This window comes from Lepisosteus platostomus, chromosome 18 (genome assembly GCF_059453375.1).
Source record: "Lepisosteus platostomus isolate fLepPlt1 chromosome 18, fLepPlt1.hap1, whole genome shotgun sequence".
Taxonomy (NCBI): Eukaryota; Metazoa; Chordata; class Actinopteri; order Semionotiformes; family Lepisosteidae; genus Lepisosteus; species Lepisosteus platostomus.
In genome coordinates this window covers 2,715,434-2,735,010 of record NC_142628.1, presented here as the reverse complement: position 1 = coordinate 2,735,010, position 19,577 = coordinate 2,715,434, and the positions used below count along the sequence as shown (strand labels likewise).

General features: G+C 35.2%; 1 protein-coding gene and 1 long non-coding RNA gene across 3 annotated transcripts in view; one reads left to right on the top strand and one right to left on the bottom strand.

Moving 5' to 3' along the window:
- LOC148645440 (leucine-rich repeat-containing protein 4C-like) overlaps positions 1-19,577 on the top strand; it is a 433,163-nt gene that overhangs the window by 75,019 nt on the left and 338,567 nt on the right. The window lies entirely within an intron of this gene.
- On the bottom strand, positions 30-19,274 carry LOC148645441 (uncharacterized). The gene is made up of 3 exons (XR_015928061.1): positions 19,226-19,274; positions 18,267-18,348; positions 30-118 (listed from the first exon to the last, which is right to left on the bottom strand). It is a non-coding gene; the product is annotated as an uncharacterized LOC148645441 (long non-coding RNA).

Genomic DNA, 19,577 nt, shown 5'->3' with positions numbered 1-19,577 from the left:
CAGCTGCCTTCAGTGTCTGTCGTGTTGCCCATGAAGTGGATGAGCAGTGGACTGCTTTAATCCAAGATGATACAAAGGCATAGGATCAAATCTCTCCAAAGGAGGTCCCTTCAGATCACTAAAAAGAAGTGAGGAGAGTGAGGAGTTAACTTTGTATAAGCTAGGCTTTCCTTGGCCACCACATAGGCAGAATGAAACTGTTTTTCTTGAATTAATCCACTCCTCAGATAAATGCATGCCAAGTGCGTTGTCTGACAGCAGAAGACCCTTTGCATCTCTGCATATTGTGAATGCCAAGTTTCCATTCTTAACAAAAGGCCATGGGTATCGTTTTGAATCCACAGTTTTAAGATTGAACGTAAAAATTAGTAAGTAAAGTTTTCTCTTGGGCATCTTCGTTGCTTTACAGTAACTTATATAGAAAAACTAATGTCACTGGACATTTTCTCTGCAAATTCACTGTGTGCCTTTTTTTTTGAAAACTTAACCAAGAGTTATTAGTTTGTCTGCTTGTTAGGCAAAAACCTAAAGACGAAACGTTGCCTACTTTTGGAACCGCGCCGCCGTGGCCTTGATCAGTAACAGCATTAAGTTGCTTAGCTATTTCTATTGCAACAACAAACTCAAAACACAAATAAAAATGTAGTTTATACTGGAAAAAAAGTGACAGATATAAATAGGAAATTTCTTAAATTGTCTGTCTCCATATTTCAGAGACCCCCCAAAATTTCACACAATGGTCTCTTCAGGGGAGCTTGTGCCTTGCTCAGCTAAGCTCCCCTGTAATTTGCACCGTGCTTGGAACCCAAACCCTACTTTGACCTGAAATACACCCTCATTCTAACACCATTTTACAGCCTTTTTCAGCTGACTGACAATTTGACTAGATAAGATACATTATCGGAGAAGATAAAAAATAAACACCATTGTTGGAAATGTATTAGTATTTAAATAACTAATAAAGAGGTGAAAAAAATTTAACAAAACAATTGCAGAATATTAACTTTAAAACCGACCTGAGCTTTTTATGCATTTATTTGTAAGGAGTTGAAGCTTACTTAAGTCAATATTACCACAGACTATTTAACCAAACCTTAAGACAAGATAGTCCAAATATTTCAAGGATTGTTATAGTAAGCTTTCTTTGTAAACAAGTTGTGTCAATTTAGTCAATACATACAGCCTATCATTATTCAAATACCAGTGTATTTAATTTCAAAGATCCTGTACTGCTGCTTAGATAATCTGATCTCCCGTGGTGGACCGTGTAAACCAAAGCCGTAAGAAAAGAAACATTTTAGGCATGTTTCATAGCTAGAAACAGTAACATACAATCAGGTTGCACACAAAACTAATAATCCTAATGCAGGTGTCAAAAACTTTAGGACAAGTGAAAATTTGTCCCCTTCTACAATTCCCCAATCAATTTTATTTAACTTTGAAACTTTTTAAATAGATATTCAGCTTCTTCCTGCCATGACTTTGAGTGCCCACCCGGGAATCCCTCAATTAAAAGTAAAAATTGGAATTAGATTTTTATAAATATAAAGCAATAAAAATGCAGTACTAATTATAAGTCTCTGTGCTCGTCAAGCAACAGTTATTTATGTACAGTACATAACGTTTGTGACTTCTCATGAATATGTATGCTTTGTTCGTTATTTTCATTGTGCACTCAAACACACTAGCACTGTTATCATTCCTACTCAACTGCTGCTGAAAACTGTTAAACTGGAGTATACTAGTTCATTTTCTTTTGTGAAATTTTGACATGTTTAATGTAGGCATCTACATTCAATATGGGGAATTATATTCTATACCCTATCTAGAAGGATGGTACAATTGTCTAAATTATATGTACAGGAATAAGTTAACCTAAATGTCAGGGGCAGAAGATGTTCAACACTGCTGTAGGGGAACCTAAATTACTCTTAGATTTGGAGCTTCAAAATACATGAAGGAGTATTTAAATCAACAGCAATGAGTTTGTGTAATGATTCCATGCACAACCCTGATATGTGAAATTACCTCTAAATTTAAAATGTCTTTTAAATTAAAAAAAACTCCTAAATTAAGCACACAGGCTGCTCAGTCACTACTTTCCCAATCAACTCTGAATGACTATTTTCTTTATTGAAAGAAAATCCATTTTACTGTATATATGACTGTACTTTGCTTAGTAAAAACAAGAAACATCAGTTAAATAGCAGACGTTATATATATATATTCATTCATACATACATTTTCATCCATATAAGCAACCAGTGCAAATCAGGACACCAGTCCATTGCAGGACAGACACTTAGACACAAACACCAACATGCACACTGTCAATTCTTCCAGAAGGCAATTAACCTACTAGCACATGTTTGGACTACAGGTGGAAACCAGAGCACCTGGAGAAAACCCTGGCCAACACTGGGAGAGCACGCAATATCCACACAGATAGCACCCCACAGTCCCAGTGCAGCAAGGCCAACCACTGTGTCGCCATGCTGCTAGATGTCATATACAGCATACATTTGATTATATTAGTTAACAAAAATACCAGAGCATAACTGTCTAAATATCTATACTTTCCCAATAATATAATAATGTAAAATTACAGAATGTTGTGATGTTCAGGGAGAGGTAACAAAACAGGTTGCCTCATTGTCAATTGATTGACATTAACTATTTAAAATGAAAGAGGTGATTTAAGGGGTTCCAACAGAGCCAGTGATTGAGCTGTGATTTTCTAGGGCCAACAGCAGCCATCTCTTTTCTAGTTTACATTACAAGTGACTTGAGAAGCAATAACTGGGAAAACAAAAGATAGTAGTGAAGCGAATCAAGCCAAACAAAAGCCAGAGAAAGACAAGCTGTCAATTTTAAACTAATGCTGTTTCACCATGGAGTAGACTGTGCTGTACTTGACTCTTCTATGCATGGCCTGGCTGCTGTTGTGAAGTGCTTTGGTATCTCTTGAGATGAGAAGAGGTGCATGAATGTAAGTTTGTTTTTAGAATTCCAGTTGTTCTACACCACATTGGGCTCTTGCTTATCTATTTCCTGATTCAATGTATTCAATCACACTGTTAAGTGTGCAATCCTGTTGTTTTTCAGTACATTGTTACCTATTTGTGTATGACGTATGCAAAACATTTTATTACACTGGCTCTCTTGATGTGTGACCATAAAACAGATAGCTGTTTTATTTGTTTTGCTTGCTTGTTTATTTTGTGGACTTATCAAATAGAGCAGGTTAATGCTCAGTTTTATCTGTAGAATAATTTGGCAAGGAAATACAGATGGTAAATTAAATGCTCTCTGCATTATATGAAATATGGAGTATCCATTGTGCTCTTCATTTTGAGCGAGCACAACTGCAATACTGGCTCTTTACACACAGTATTGTCTGAAAACAAATCCAAGAATTCTTTTTGTATCCGTGGAGAGGAAATTAAAATTGTGTAACTATGTTATGACTCAGGATTCCTTGTAGCCAGAAAGACAGTGTATCAATGCCCAGCACCCCCTTACTTCTGCATTAATAGGAGCTGTCAAACCTTTTCTGATTTATTGGGGTTGGAGACAGACAAACCACATTGCATGTCGACTCAAAAGGGAGATAAGCCCTTAAATTACAATGCAGTGCCAGCGAAGGAGAGACATGCTATCATATACCTTAATACACTTACAGAGAGGTTTTTATCATACCCTTTAGAAAAGGCTGCTTCATCAGCAAACTCTTAAACTGGTATCTTGGTAAAAATTGAAAACAAAACATCAGGGATGTTAACTGTAAAAACTTTAATATAGAAGATTGTTAAATTCAAGGGCATTTTCTTTATTTGCATCACTGGCAATATGTCACTTGAGTTTATGAGCAACAAGTAACTAAAAAATAAACTAAAATGTGAGTTTAACAAAATCTTCATCACCTCTAAAGATTCCCTGAACACAAGTTCCCGAAAACAGAACTAAAGCAGTAGAAACACTGTTACTATTACATAAGATTTAGAAAGTCAATAAGACTGATAAAGGGCTAGGGCCCTGGGCTTAATTCCCACAGTGCTATCTGCACAGGGCTTGTACGGTGTGCTCTCCCCATGATTGCATGGGTCTCCCTCAGGTGCTCTGGTTTCTTCCCACAGTCCAAAGACATACTGTTAGGTTAACTGAACAGGCTCCAACTCCCCTGCGACTCTCTACTGTATAAAGTGTATGTGTAAGAATGATTAATTCCCAAACAACAAAAGGTGTTTTTCAGAGGAGTATTTAACACTCCATATTAATACATAGAAAGCTTAGATTCTATTTTCGTGTAACGAGACTCATTTTTCTGCTTTTACTTGAAGAGATTTAGCTTAAAGAAAACTGCTAAATTAAAATGTAACTTTTTAAATCATACCAAATGCTTCTGAGCTTGGTTCTTTTGATCCATTATTCTATGGGGATAAGCTGCCAGCTAGCCACTTAGTACTTTATATTGCAAACCAATTTCATTCTGAGTATTTTTTTAAAGGTCTGCAAAATATTTACGGATATTTCTTAGGTTAAATCCTGTATACTCTTGGAACTTTTCTGTTTTGGTAGTTTATCCTTAATGGAGTATTTCTTCCAGAGCTGTGATAATAAAATATAAATTAGCAGTTTTAGCCTTTTTCTGTTTCTTTCCATCTCTTTACTTTGAAATGCAGCTTTAATTTGATTTATTGCCAAACCTAGATCTCCTCTAAAATTAAGAAGCCCCCCTACAGACACAAGCATTTTCTTTACTCTGATAAAGGTTACATATTTTAAAATTACAATTTGTTCAATCATTTATTTACAGAAACCTAACTCTCCCCTACAATTGTTTTTTTTTTTAATTTGTAATATCTTCTGAAGTTCTGAGTATAGGGATTTGACTGATTTTCAGTATTGTCATGTTATGAAAGCAAGATATGTCATAATATTTAAATGACTGGGATATGTAACCGAAAACATAACTGTACACAAAAGTGTGTATAGGTAACCTAATTGCTCAGTATGTATAAACAAGCATCATAATGAATTATTCATTTATGAGACATAAAATGCAGCCAAAGGACTCTCTGAAAACACTAGACTTTTTTATCAAACAGAAACAAAATGTGAAAATTGCATTCTGCACATAGATCGTTTAGTTTAATTGGAAATGAATGGAAAGCACCTACAGAATTGTGTTGTCTGAAGTGAAAATGAGAATTTAAAACATTTTTGAGATTCTTTCCTTTGCAGTGAGCATTTCCTTTTTGACATGTATTCTGAAACATATTGTATTATTTTTGCTTGTGTAAGGTAACTTCATTCATATATTTTTATGCAGTGCATCATAAAAACAGAGTAGTGGAGAAACAGAAACTCCCTATACTCACAGACTTGAATGCTGTGTCTCCCTTGTTAAACCTTTCAAATTTAAAAACTTACAGCTGTGTCATGTAATTTGTACGGCATTGGTGAGTATTCTTTCCTGTTCTCATGGGGTTACAAAACTGTGCCATTGTAATCATGCAGGGAAAGAGAAAATACCTAGTTTGGGAGTTACCCCAGCTAGCTGTGCACTCATATTTGTAGTAGATTCCTTGGCCATATCTACATGTTTAACAGATGAAACTGTTTTACTGACAGGAAGCTTACAGACAATGTGATTTGTTTCAGTTTACTTGGGTTTTGATTGGAATAAATCTGCTTTCATTTTTTTTCTCTTGCTACATTTAGTAGTTTTCAGGTCCCTTGGGGAAAAAGACCTTGTTGTTGATATTCATCTCATATCTCAAATTACGTGAAAAATGTTCACAGCGACTTTTGAGTCGTATATGGAAATATGGTATAATGGGAGCATTGTGAAAAACGGGGAAAAAAAACTGAAAGTGAAGCCATATGGAATTAAATAATGCAAAAAGGTCAAATCTATTAAAGAGCATGTCATTTGTCATTTGTTAACATATCATACAAATGAATGCTGAGCAGTATTCATAAACCATCACGTGTATACAGTATATTTCCTGAATATTAAGATTAATAGTGGAGACTATTAATCTCAATCTTCAACACTGTCTTGTGAAATGTGTGCTTTGCATTAATACTAGAACCATCTATTTCTATGTACAGACCCAGTATCTAAAACTGGCAGTGTTTCTTCACATTATTGCCTTGTATGAATATTCCATCAAAGTAGAGGTTGGATATGTGGATTAGAGGGACTACAAATGAGTCAAAATCAACTGCCTAACAATACCTTTTGTACAAATATGTACCTATAAACGTGGGTACGCAATTAGCGTAAACAATTAAAAAAAACATTTCAGCTAGGTAATGTGTTTGTAGTGATTTATAGCAAACTATCACAAAAATATCCTGGTGTTCAATGCAATGGCTTAAAACCCATCCTTCTGCTACAGGGGTTTAATGTTCCAAATGCCTTAAACAGGTGTTCGGAGACATTTGTGTGCCACTACATGCATAGGACCTTTAAGGTGTTTCCTTCAAAGTTTTTGTAATTTTATGTTCTTATTAATGTTTCTTTCCTGGTTCAAATAGCTTTTCATGTGGCTTTTCACAGAGTCTTTAGTGGTGACATTCTAAAAGTACAGAACAATCGTTTTGGACACTGTGTAGAAAATTTTGTGATATCCTTTAGGACATTGCCTGCAGCTCATTTTCTGCTTTGTTTCCATTGGCTTTTAGACAGCTTTCCAAGAAATTTTACCTTTATTTAGTATTATCAGTAGGTGTTGTGCCGATGGATAAGTCTTAACAGAAACCATATTACGGTTTCTCCTTGGCCACAGAAGAATTTCTATACAACAGTAAATAATGAAAAATACAAATATTACCAAGTAGTTGCACATGACACCACCCTGGATTTAAACCCTTATCTATAAGGCAGCTCCTAGCACCTGACCCACATAACGCAGACAAATTCACTATTCCAACGGATCACAATTGATAATTCCCAATGTCTCCAGAGACGTCAATAATACAATCTCATCTTGTACAGAAACAGATCTTTAACATGGGTAACTCGCAGTATTAATTGATGTACTAAGTTCTTAAAATTATTTTAAAATCATGACAAGATGTGTTTTTATGCCCTAAGAGACCTAAGAATAAACTGTTTCAGTTCACCTACAGCAATACTGCTTAGAGTCAGGCTAAACTGCTCTGATTCTATTTGATTTGACATTTGTCTACATATGGTTTGATTGAACAATTAGATAATTATATATGAGAAAAACAGGGTGAGATTTCACTCCCCACATGTTCCTCAGATGTTAAAAATTAAAATCCAAGATGAGGCATTATTCAAGAGATTAAATCTATAATTAAAAACAATGCACTTAGCCAATGTAACCCCTAAGGGTATTTAAATATACAACTGAATTCAAAGATATGTAGGCATTTGAGAGGTTCTTTCTACAAGTCAGGCCTTTCTATAAGGTCTCAAACAACCCATGCTGCAAAAAGTCTTTAAATTATAAATTGATGAATAAACATTTAAAGGTTAATATGCACACTAAGATGTCATTTGTCTAACTTACCCGAGTGATATTGTGAAATCAAGGGCTTCAAATGCCATTTCTGCAGTAAGTAACAAATATAATAACCAACTTTTTACAGTTGATTGTAACAGAAGACTTATCCTTACTAGATTAAATGATACACCTGAACTTTACCTAAAAGATATGGTTATAATGTTTTGTATACCACTATGATACTGGTTAGAATGTTTATACACAGTTTAAATGGGGACCTAAACATGTAATGTGTTGTGTGAGCTCATGTGACAATGCGTGTATTCTGACACTGGTAGCAGTTTACATCTATATTTCCAAAATGGTCAAATCAAAGAACAGTATTCATACTGTATCCTCTACACAAACGGACTGTCCAGCTTATATGTGCTTTAGGAGATTCAAATCAATTAATTAAATGACAGGTTATTTTCTCACATGCTCACCCAATTTGGAAATTCCAACTTTTTTCTTCCAAAACTAGTCTGTTTTCCCAAATTATAGAGAGAATGGACATTTTGTCATTGTAGTCATCTGTAGGACCTTTTGTGATTTGACAACTACAGGGCCCCAGTGCTACAAGGCAGTAATGTTAACCACTGTGCCACCTTAGACTTGAACTAATGTGGTCTGAGTCATTACTTTCTGATCTCAGAGACACGTAACATATCATATATTGATGCCAATTTAAAATGTTTTTAAAAAGGAAGGCTGATACATGTTTTGTCTTTTAAAACACTTACAGGTGTTTTCAGAGAACCACAATTAGCAATAATGTTGGACTACCTAATTTTTAAACTAACGAAGACTAAAAGTACAACTCATCTTTGCCTAAGATCCCAGCCTTTACACATTTAAAACAACTGCAGTGTGGGCTGGAAATGTTATACAGTACGTATCATTTAGAGAAATAACATTTTATCTCATTCATGTTCATTTTTTAAATAAAAAAAAACTCTTGGATAAAGTGCTTCTAGAAATTTAATTAGATGTTCAGCTTGTGATTTGGATTGAAAACAATTTGTGCAGCCTATTTCCCTCCCCCCAATTTTGAAAACAAAACAATCTCGCGCCGTATCCCATCTTGCAATTGTATAAACATCTGCTGTTAAACCAAAATAAAGTTTGTACTATCTCCATACAACACAAAAGATTGTGATTCTTGAAAATTCCATCAGGGAAAACGTAAGAAAATGACATTTAAATACATCAATGTGTAATATTAGTTCTCATTCCAGTTTAATACTTCATAAAATGACCATTCCTATTTATAACCTGCCATAGTCCATTTCATGCTTGACATGCTACAACATGCACCACCCCCTGGGTGCGGATGCAGAGGTTACAGACCCAGGAGCAAGCGCATCACAGTCCAGGAGAACGTTTTCTGACACTGGTAACCTGCTCTACACCTGAGGCTCACTGCACATGAAAGAGCAAGACTGTCTGGGATATTGGCAGATGCCCGGTGACTGCTGTGTGACCTCCCACTACAGCCAGGTGCTCTGCAAAACCTGTTCCCATGCCGTTTGGGGCAGAGCAGAGGCGTGGATAGTGGCCACTCCAGCTGGGACATCCCGCTGGGATGCAGCAGGGTGACTTTAACATGACTATCTAACTATATACAGTATAGAGTACATTATATATAGTATTTTATGGCATCACAAAATGTTAAATTGAATTAAAATCAGTCCAAGGAAAGCTAGAGACACACATTATGCTTCTGTCTTTTTTCTGAAGTTAAGAAGAATCATTTACTATTTTATATTGATAGGTTTTAGTGATTGCTGTTCCAGCTGTTATGAGCAAACTGCAACTTTAAGCCACCAGTGAGCTAGCATTTGTAAGCCTTACTTTCCTGGATTCTGCCAATCAAGTGAAGTTCATTTGCTTAACATGCAAATTTTGTTATATAGAGTTGATTAATTAAATCCCTTGGCTTCTGATGAAATGGTGCACATGGATTGTGAGCATGTGACGTCGAGATGCTATTCAAGTTTTTCGTGGAATTAGAAAAAACATTTGAATAATGGAATGTGTTTCCAATGCCCTGGAATCTTGAATTCTTGTTTTTATTTTAAAAAGAATAGCTGTCTTAATCTCTTAAGCCTCTTATAATTAGATATAAAGAAATTATTTTTGTGATATCTACCTTACAAAAAGTATTGCAGAAGTTACTCCAACTAAATCACTGCTTCAGGTAGTTTAAAGAAAATAAACAAGATTTTCCAAAATGTACAATTTCCCAATTGTAGGTTTAGATATCTTTGTTGTTACACATTGTACTGCTTAGGCGTCTGTTCACATTTGTGAATAGATATTATCCAAAAGTGGAGAACAACAGCAATGTAATACTAATCATTATTTCAAGGGATACCATCATACAGACCCGTTTGTACCCTGATAACATCATAAAGATACCAGAGATTCATTAATACCACAACAGTTAAATATGTGAAGACATTTCTAAGTTACCACTGAATCTGCATCTGCAAGCTCTTGTGTACTGTATCATTACAATCAATTAAACCCAATTTGTTTAACCTGCATATTTAAGAACAGATTAAATATACCCCTTGGCTTATTTCCATTATATAAAAATGGATTTCTTATGGTTTTAAAGCTGGGGAGAACCAAAAGAGAAGTTGCATTGTTGATTTACATAGATTTGATATAATTTTCTTTTCCTCCAATCTATAGGCACATGACACCAGCAGCAGATACTTCACCTTTAATCATTATCAAGACAGCTGTCTCTTCCTTCCTTGATATCCTTCAGTTTGTGTGGTGAGAGCAAATAGTGTTATTCATAAAAACTGCCACCTGCTTTCCCATGAAGACTGCAATTATCTCATTGTTCTTTTTCCAGTTCGTAAAATAGGGTTTACTGGTGTGTTAGTTAGTAGTTTGGTGAAAATAAAATAGTCTTGTCATTGGGAAACATTTAACGTTGTTTATTCATTCTATTTTCATTTGATTGATGGGTTAGTGTGTAATCATGTGGAATGCTGAAGTGATTTAGTGCAACCTAAAGCATTCATATACAGTACAATAGTCACTATTTCCTCTCCTAATATTTTACAAATAAGAAAAAAACAGTAACCGTGATCTGGGAATATTGTTTCTCAATAACCCTCATTTAATAGTTAAATTCAGAGTCCTGCATTTAACTATTAACAAGTTTCACACTAAACAATGTTTAGACTTTTTGATTTGGGATTGAGAGAAAGGAGAAGCTTGTGCACAACTGTTACCCTGAGCCTCCCTTGGGGACACCCGTCAGATAAGATGCAATATAAAACCAAACTGACGGTGTAAATTACTCTGTGGCAATTTTTATAAAAACATTAACCTGATGACCTTTATTGCGGATTCATTTGGAAATATGAATATTGATTTTATTTAATGAAGTTCCGTGTTTAGCATGGTGTTAGGTTAGAAACTATGATAAGACCACAATTTATTTTTACCAAACAAAAAGAACTTGGAAGTAACATTACAGTAAATATTATATGCCTCTGGACCCCATTTAAGCTGTAATGTGACATATTCCCCTACACTGTGTCATGCCAATTAAGTATAATCAACATTATGCATAGCAGTTACCCTCACAGTAGACTTGAACCATAATGAAATGAATACCAATAAACCTTGAGAGCAAGTTCGGCTGTAGGCTATTCTTTCCTAAAGCAACTGGCTACAAATTCAATCAAATGCATACAAGTTCAGCTGTAAGATGTTCTTCCCAACAGTAACTGGGTTTACAAATTCAATTAATCTCATGCCCTGCTGAGACTTTGTATTTGGACAAAAGCTCTGTTGTCAGAGAATTATGTATTTTCCTCTCCTTTCCCACTGCTACAGAAAACCATGACTTTTACAACATTAATTGTAATTGATGGAAAGAGGCCAGCCTTTTTTTGGCAAGGGAAATTACCATATTACACATTTAATAAATTGTGTAAAATCATTAGTGAATGCTTCTATTTTGTCATGTTTTAAGGAATGTTGATTAAAAGTAAAATATAGCTCCTAATATGCTGTAGCAAAAACAACTTTTCAAATGTTAAATCACTTTGTATTATTTAAATTGCAAACTGTTTGATAACTTGTATACTATACTGGATGCTTCATATAGTATCATACATATGAAAAGTACAGGTTAATTCCACACTGAAAATAAAGACAATTATGTTTATGCTGTTTAGCCTTCATTAGGCTTTAACAGGTCTGCTTAACAAAAAGTTCAAAGTTTTTTTTCTTTTTAGTGTAGAATCAAACTTTGACTTGTTCCTTTGCAGCCAACAAAGGCTGATGGAAAAAAATGTGGGGTTTAAACCTAAAGAAATGACCATCAATAGATGTGTACTTAGACTTCAGAATAATGCAGAGGCCAGATTTGGAAAAACATTGCATCTAGGTATTGTATGTGACAGCAAATTAGACAGTTGTTCTGTCTTGATTTTGGGTGGGGTTTATATGTGACCATATAATAACTATATATGACAGGTCCACTGCAATGTATTATCTTCATGATTACTTCTGCATGTTGAGCCCATTCTAGTTTAGTTTTGTAATCCTCGAATGTCTGTCATCCCCCCCCCCATCCTCACACCTTTTTCATAACAATACAATTGTTGGCTATCTTTAGGTGCACATACAAACTAACTGAAGAGGCCATGCTTTAAAGAATATTTATCTTTCATACGCTTGCTTTAATGTCACCAAATCCAGAACTTTTATCACAAATTATTTCCTTTGAGGAGACATAATGCACTAGTTACCCGTATTAGGTGAAGCTGAAGAGCCCTTTGAATTATCTTGAGACACTCACTATTCCTTCACTGCGGCAGGTGCTGAAGCCATGTAACCCCTCTTGTGAACCTGATCCTCAAAGTACCACAGACAGGCACTGGGCCCCATCCCTTTAAATGGATCACCAATTGGACAGGAGGCTTTTAATCCCCCTGCTCTGTGGCTTGACCATGTCTCAGCTACGGTCCCCCCCATCAGGAGTCATATTTGTAATGATTTCTACTAGCCAGAATTATGTAACTATTTCTGATTTCCAAGTTTCATAAAAAAACTATCGCACAAACAGGCTTTAAAAGAGATCAAAACATACATGCTCACATGATGCACATTATACAATTATTTTGGTTTAATTTAACCAACAGCAAAGCATTGTATGCAAATAAACTCTATGGCGTATCTCTATGGTGTCATAACTTATCACAGAGTTATGAGGAATTTGACCACTGAGCTTTCACATCTCAGTGATCAATAAAGTATTTCTAACCCTGACAAACTGGCTTCCTTTCCTTCTGAGCTCTAGGTTTTTAATCAAAGTCTTAAATATGATTTTGAACCTGAAATAAATTTTCTATCTTAAGCTTTTAGACATTTCAGGCTAACTGTTCAATTTTTACAACCCTGAAATCAGAAATGTTTAGCAAATTACTCTTTAGCTGAGATGTAATCAAAGGAAACAGACATTCCACACAGCTAAACTTAAAAAAAAACATTTTCTTAAAACCATGCACTTATCTGTGCAATGGAATGAGCTTAGAAAATGAGGAAAGACGTTGCAAAACCATACATTCCCTGTAAGTGATTAGAACAAAGTATAAAAAACACACTAACACTGCTAAAACTGAGAGAATTCTCAAAGTGCAGGTACAATCATTGACAAGGGAGCAGTAAAGCTTACAGGAAAAGCTAATCAAAATATGTCCTGAATTGTACTTTGACACAATTACAATATGTGATCCTTAAAAAATTGAGGTGTCAGGGCATGTGGGCATATGTTTAAATTAACCTGATAAAATAGACAGTTCCAGGCTTTTCTAAGGAAAAGACCCCCCAGGAGTTTGCAGACTCTAGACACAGAATAGATCACACCAGGCTAGATTGCTTGGAGGTGTTCACCTGCAGTGTAGATTGAAGTCTCTGGGCAGCTTAAACAGCAACCTACTACGTGATCACACCTCTTTTCCCATGATTGACAATTTTATTTCTGATATTGTTCATGCCACTGTGACAATAGTATATGGAGTCTTTTTTTGAACAGACACAGCTGTGTTCAGCTTAATAATGATAGAATACAGGCCGATATTTGGTTGCCACGCTGGTTGTGATTGAATGTTGCCCGTGTTAATGAGTGGCCTTTCGATTACAGAGCTAGCTCCGTTACATTTCCTGGCGATTGAGAACTTTACAAAGTTGAGTTTGCCTTCTCTCTGCTCAATTTCTTCTCGTTAGGAAAAAGCCAACAAGGAAACACAATAGTGCTGAATTTGGCAGATCTAATGGCTTTCCCCCCCACCTTCCGAATGGAAAGCTTTGAATTTCCTGGTTCAAAGAATACCTGTAATGAGCTGTGCACATCGAGAAACCAAATTATTCTGATAAGCAAAGGGCAGAATAGTGAAAATGAACATTAATTAGGTACTCCACTGGGTGCTACTAATTGAAAAACCGATCTATTCTACTGCATTCCATTCTGATGCCTGTTGCTAAGCTATTAATGAGTGTACATTGTCCCAGTGAAAATAATGCAACATTTTTTCAAGTCTGTTATACCTTCATTCCAATGCCGCCCATTTGTGTACTACAAATTTAACTTGTTATATACACTCCTTTTCCAGGCTGAGGCTGATCTAGCATTCTCCAATAATCAAGCTATATATACACTGTAGTGCACTTTTGTCCTGTCATTCACTACATCACTCAGCATTGATCATCCTATGTTGTAAATATGTGAAATAACCTTCAGATATAGCCATAACCTACAACTACATCTTTTATTAATATCTTTTAAACAAATAAAATAAAAACTCCACGGGAAAGCAGCTTGTTACAATTTAACAGTTTAACATTAAATGTACAACATTATCTGTATTTTTGGTGTCATTTGAAAGTTCTTCCCATCCCGTCACTAAACACATGAAAAAACTAGAGACAAAGGGGAACTGATTGTTTAGCAATGTTGAGGGTTCGTAAGCTAGATGCTTCTATAAATGTGTAATTATGATGGTCTGAACCTCTTGGAACAATTAGAAACTGTAACAGTAAATTGCAAGAGTACTGTATAACAATTGAGCGCACAAAAAGGCAGATTCAAAGGATACAACTAATTTTTTGTCTTACAAATAAAACAATGTGCAAAATAACCAATACAAAGGAAAACATACAGTGGTGTGAAAGAGTACACCCCATGAAAAGGATTCTTTTTTTACATTTTTAGTCAAAAGGATATTTGATCATTTCAACAATACTGATAGATAAAGGTGATCTAATTTTAAAATATAACATTGAAAAATCCCATTTTGCACTCATTTGTACTATTTAAATCAACAGAACATCCAATTTCCTTGTGTGGAAAAAGTTAGTACACCCCTACCTTTATCACTGCCTAAAATCAGAATCAGGTACACCAAAACAGGTGCAAATGATTAGATAATCATTAGAGTAACTTAGACCTTGCAACAAGACAATGACCCAAAACACTTAACATCACAGTTGAAGGAGTTCTATAAGGAGGAGTGGACAAAAATTTATCCAAGTCGATGTAGGAGACTGATAGACAATTACAAGAAATAAAAAAAAAGTGATTTCTGCTAAAGGGGGCAACACCAGCTGCTGAAGCTAGGGTGTGTACTTATTTTTTCCCCCGCACTAGACAATTGCATTTCTGACTGAATTTTGTTGAATAAATGATTAAAAATAATCATTTTTATTTGTTAAATTAGATCACCTTTATCTATCAATACTGTTGAAATTAAGATCAAATACACACACATGCAAATATGTTGAAAAACACCTTTTAATGGGGTACTTTCTCACAGCACACTGGATACCCATGGCTTTAGCTACTTTGCTGAATGCCCAACATTATTCAGTGCTGTCAACAAAGTCCAAGTGTATTGTTTTGTTGATCAGGAAAAATGAATCAGGTGAGAGAGGTCTTAGGAAGAATTCCATTTTGCATACAGTTTCAATTGCTTTAGCTACAGTATGTTTCATTAAGGTTGAGTTTTTGGTCCTTTAGGATGCCAGGTGTTCAGGAGGTCAAGAAAGCAGAGAGACATTCCCAACACTTTGTAATTCAAGAACTCACAACACCTACTCAGCCATGTTGTCATTAGGTGTAGTGATACTACCAGAGTCTTAGAGATGCAGATACTGAGGTGCCAAGGTAAACAGTTCCTCACTGAAAGTTTCAGATTGTACCCAGTTTACGATGCCCTTGTTTCGGTCTGAAATCCTGCTCAACGTGCTTTTCAAATTAACAAAAGTAATGATATTTCTAAATCATTTAAAATTGTACCGGATTTAAAACTGGATTGCAAAAGCAACGCAGATTATGAAAATGTACAACTTTACAGACAATATTGCTAATATTTTTCTTAACATAGCCATTAGATATTTAACGACAGTATTAATTAATATCCATAAACGGGTTCCGTTAGATTTTTCATCTCCTTGGAAGACAGGTTCTAATCTCACACTTCAGTATCTTTCTACCTTTAGGTGCCACACATAGCACACCAGTGATTTATATTTCAACTGCGCAACACAGGGTTCTTATTCAGTTTAAATGTGTATTTAAAAAAATTGTAAAACTAGATTAAGGGTATTTGATAGCTATAAAAAGTAAATCAAAGCTGATATAGACTGTGCTGCTGAACCAGAGGTTACAAATACAGAAACACAAGTTAAGGGTCAGAACGACTCCTAAATAAGTAAGAACAGATAAAGAATATACAATAGAATTCACATCTACAAATTTTACAGCAGAACAGTGCAGATAAATTTCAATAAATTCCTACCCAATTAGGACTTTTGTTCTCTCCTGTTTAGATATGTTAGTGCTCTATCTTCAAAAGATGTATTGTGCATCTCTTAAGGGGGAACTTTTCTTTGTAACCCTCACGTGCTCTGCTTCCATGATATTATTTGAAATAACCACATTTTTCACATAAATCTGTTAGTTCATTTCAGACTGGAAATGAGCAAAAGGTTCCATGTCATTTTGTCATTTTTTCCTCAAATGCAAAGTCATACAAATTGGGTTTCTATTCCATATGAGTCAGAATGCCCTCAGGAGATGTAGAACCATTCCCAAACCTCCTTTTAAACTTAATAGGAATTATTCTGCTCCAGATATGTGCCAGTGGTGAGCACAAGGCTTCTTGGAACTCACAGGCAAACATCAGCAACAGCACGTTACACGTTAGTGAGAATGAACAACAGATAAGAGTTTCAGATGCTAGCAAAAATTTCCTTCTCAAACCCAGTATAAGCACATTTGAGTTTCAGTTTTAGGTTTATAACTATTTAGAAGGAGAAAAAATAAATATTGATTCAATTTAACTTTATTACATTATAATATATGGGTATATTACAGTATGTGATACATAGTTAATATGGTTAAACTAAGATTAAACAAAACCACTTTAAAAATGTTTTATAATGGTGATTTGTACTTCTGACAGGGAGCGCTACAGGAGGTAATTTTTGCCTTCTAAAATAAGACTGTACAATGCATCCACTTTGTGTCTGGGCAGGGGCAACATTGACATTGACCTGTTTTTGGACTGAACAGTAAACTGCTACATCTGGCTTTCCCGTTTACAACTGTTTTTGTGCAATATATGCCAGGGACTTGTGCAATAAATCTATACTTATATTGTGCAATACAATGTTTTGTGTACTGTTCTGGTTTGTTCTTTGTATGTTCTGGATTGTAACTCTTCTTAGTGCACTTGTATTGTATTATTATTGTATCATTCGTTACACTGTTTTGTGTTGACTGTTAAGCTGCTGTTGCACTGCATTTTCCCTCATAGGATCAATAAAGTATCTATCTAAATATCAAAGATGACAAACTATTGCAGTTACTATTCTATTTGATACTAAGACATTTGGAACAAGTTAACTTACTGCCATAGTTGGGTTTTGAAATTTGTGATAATCATTTTTATACATATAGAAAGATGTTTTGCTTCTCAACATCTGAAGGTAAAGATTGCTTTGCCCTACACTGTGACCTGACCTTCAGGTGGTATTACTGCAGTGGTAGTAACAAACGCTTACAGCCATCTTCAGTACTTATGACTTCACCTCCTAATGAAGATTTACTGATCAATAACAGCCCTTTATTTACAACTTATCATACAGAGCAAATGAGACAGAACCAAACCAACATACTGTACCTGTGACCTCCAATTCCCCAAGAATACTGCTTGTAACCAGTCCCTTAAAATAACTAAAGGGGTAGTCAATATAAAACTCCATTCTGACCACTGAGATAACAAGAGAAACCGAACTGCTTTTTACAGTTATACTGCTGTTCCATTCAAATGTGACACAAGTACTGTATGTTTTTATCTAGCAAGGTCTACTTGAATCTGGGCCTTCATCAGATTGTTGTAATGAAAGTGTTACACCACTGCTATCCTGTTTTATCATTTTCCATTTCAATTTTCATAAAATTAGAATATTGAACTCCAAAACATCTTTTATACCAACATGCTTTGAAGTACCACAGTAAGCACCAAAATATATTGACTAGAAATGCAAGGACTGATGTTCTGTAGTTTGTCTATAAATACTGTTGGGAAGGTATGTTCTGTGACACAGGTATGGCCATATCTAGTTTAGGCCTTTGAGCAGAATGTGGTGAGGTCACTGGTTAAAAGCCATTTACAGTTGCCTTGCAAAATAATAATAATAATTACTTACTTATATAGCGCTTTTCTGGACGCTTTTCAAAGTGCTTTTCAGGTAATGGGGATCTCCTCCACCGCCAATGTGCAGCATCCACCTGGTAATCAGAGTAAAGCAATCAAACTCTTGCACAATTTTCACATATTATTGCTTTAAAGCTTGCAGTTATGATATTTTGCAGAAGCAATTATCTTTATAACAATTATTATATCTATATTCAAACAAAAAAAGAAGTAAATAGCTTAAAAGAAAAACGGAGAACACCGTTTATTGTGATAGATCTAAATTAATTCAGGTACACAGAATTACCTTAACAAGCCACACAATTAGTATAATAAGTGTCTTCTGTGGGCAGTAAGAGGCCCTTAATTCAGATTGTGAATTCCAAGCAAGGACTCAACCATAAATACCGAGGAGTTTTTAAAACCACTCGGGGATAGGGTTGTATAAAGGCAGAGATCATGAGAAGGGAATAAAAACAGTTTAAATCCTGCTAAGCATATACACCTAAGCGTGTATTTTTGCTTTCAACTGTATACGTCTCGTTACCAAAACAACTTTTTGAATCGTTTCTCAAAATACTGCAAATACAGTTGATATCCAATATTCCCCGAACACGGAGGAAAACATTAAGCGGGTTAACTTCAGTGAAACTGTTTTGTAACAAACCAATTAATAGTGTACTCTTGGCGGGCCTACATCACACAAACTGCACATCGGTTTAATTATATAATTTTGTACCAGCAAAAATCAAAATGGCATCACGTACTTTACTATACACAACAAAACAAGACAACCTGAGCTTTTCAGAACTTTGTTTCGTAATTCGATACATCGGCATAAAGCAAATGAACCCCTTTTTGATAGTTAAACTTATCTGGCGTTTACGTTAAGAGAAGCAGGAAAAGATTTAGAATTTATCGGTCAGCAAAAGCAAATATTCGCTAAAATGTATAAAAAGCATTTTACCTTACCTTGATAAAGTGCGTTCATTTGACTGCTTTCACTGCGCGACACCAGGAGTTTGGAAAAACAAAATGGCTGCTAGACGCCGAACCAGCGCTTTTAAATCTACCGGTAAAAAAAAAGCTATTTTAATAGGTTAAAATAGCTGTCACTCAGCGCATTCTGACCATACAAACTAAAACCCTCCTCTCTATAGCAGGCAAGGCAGTTTTTTTTATTTTACTTAAACTTTGTTTATGACGAGCAACTGTAAGCCCATAAAAAAACAGAAATTTGCAAAAAAGTATAAAAACACATTTTTAAAACTGTAAACATTATAAGACGCCTCTCCAGGGCTGGCGGTATTGAAATACTACGGTA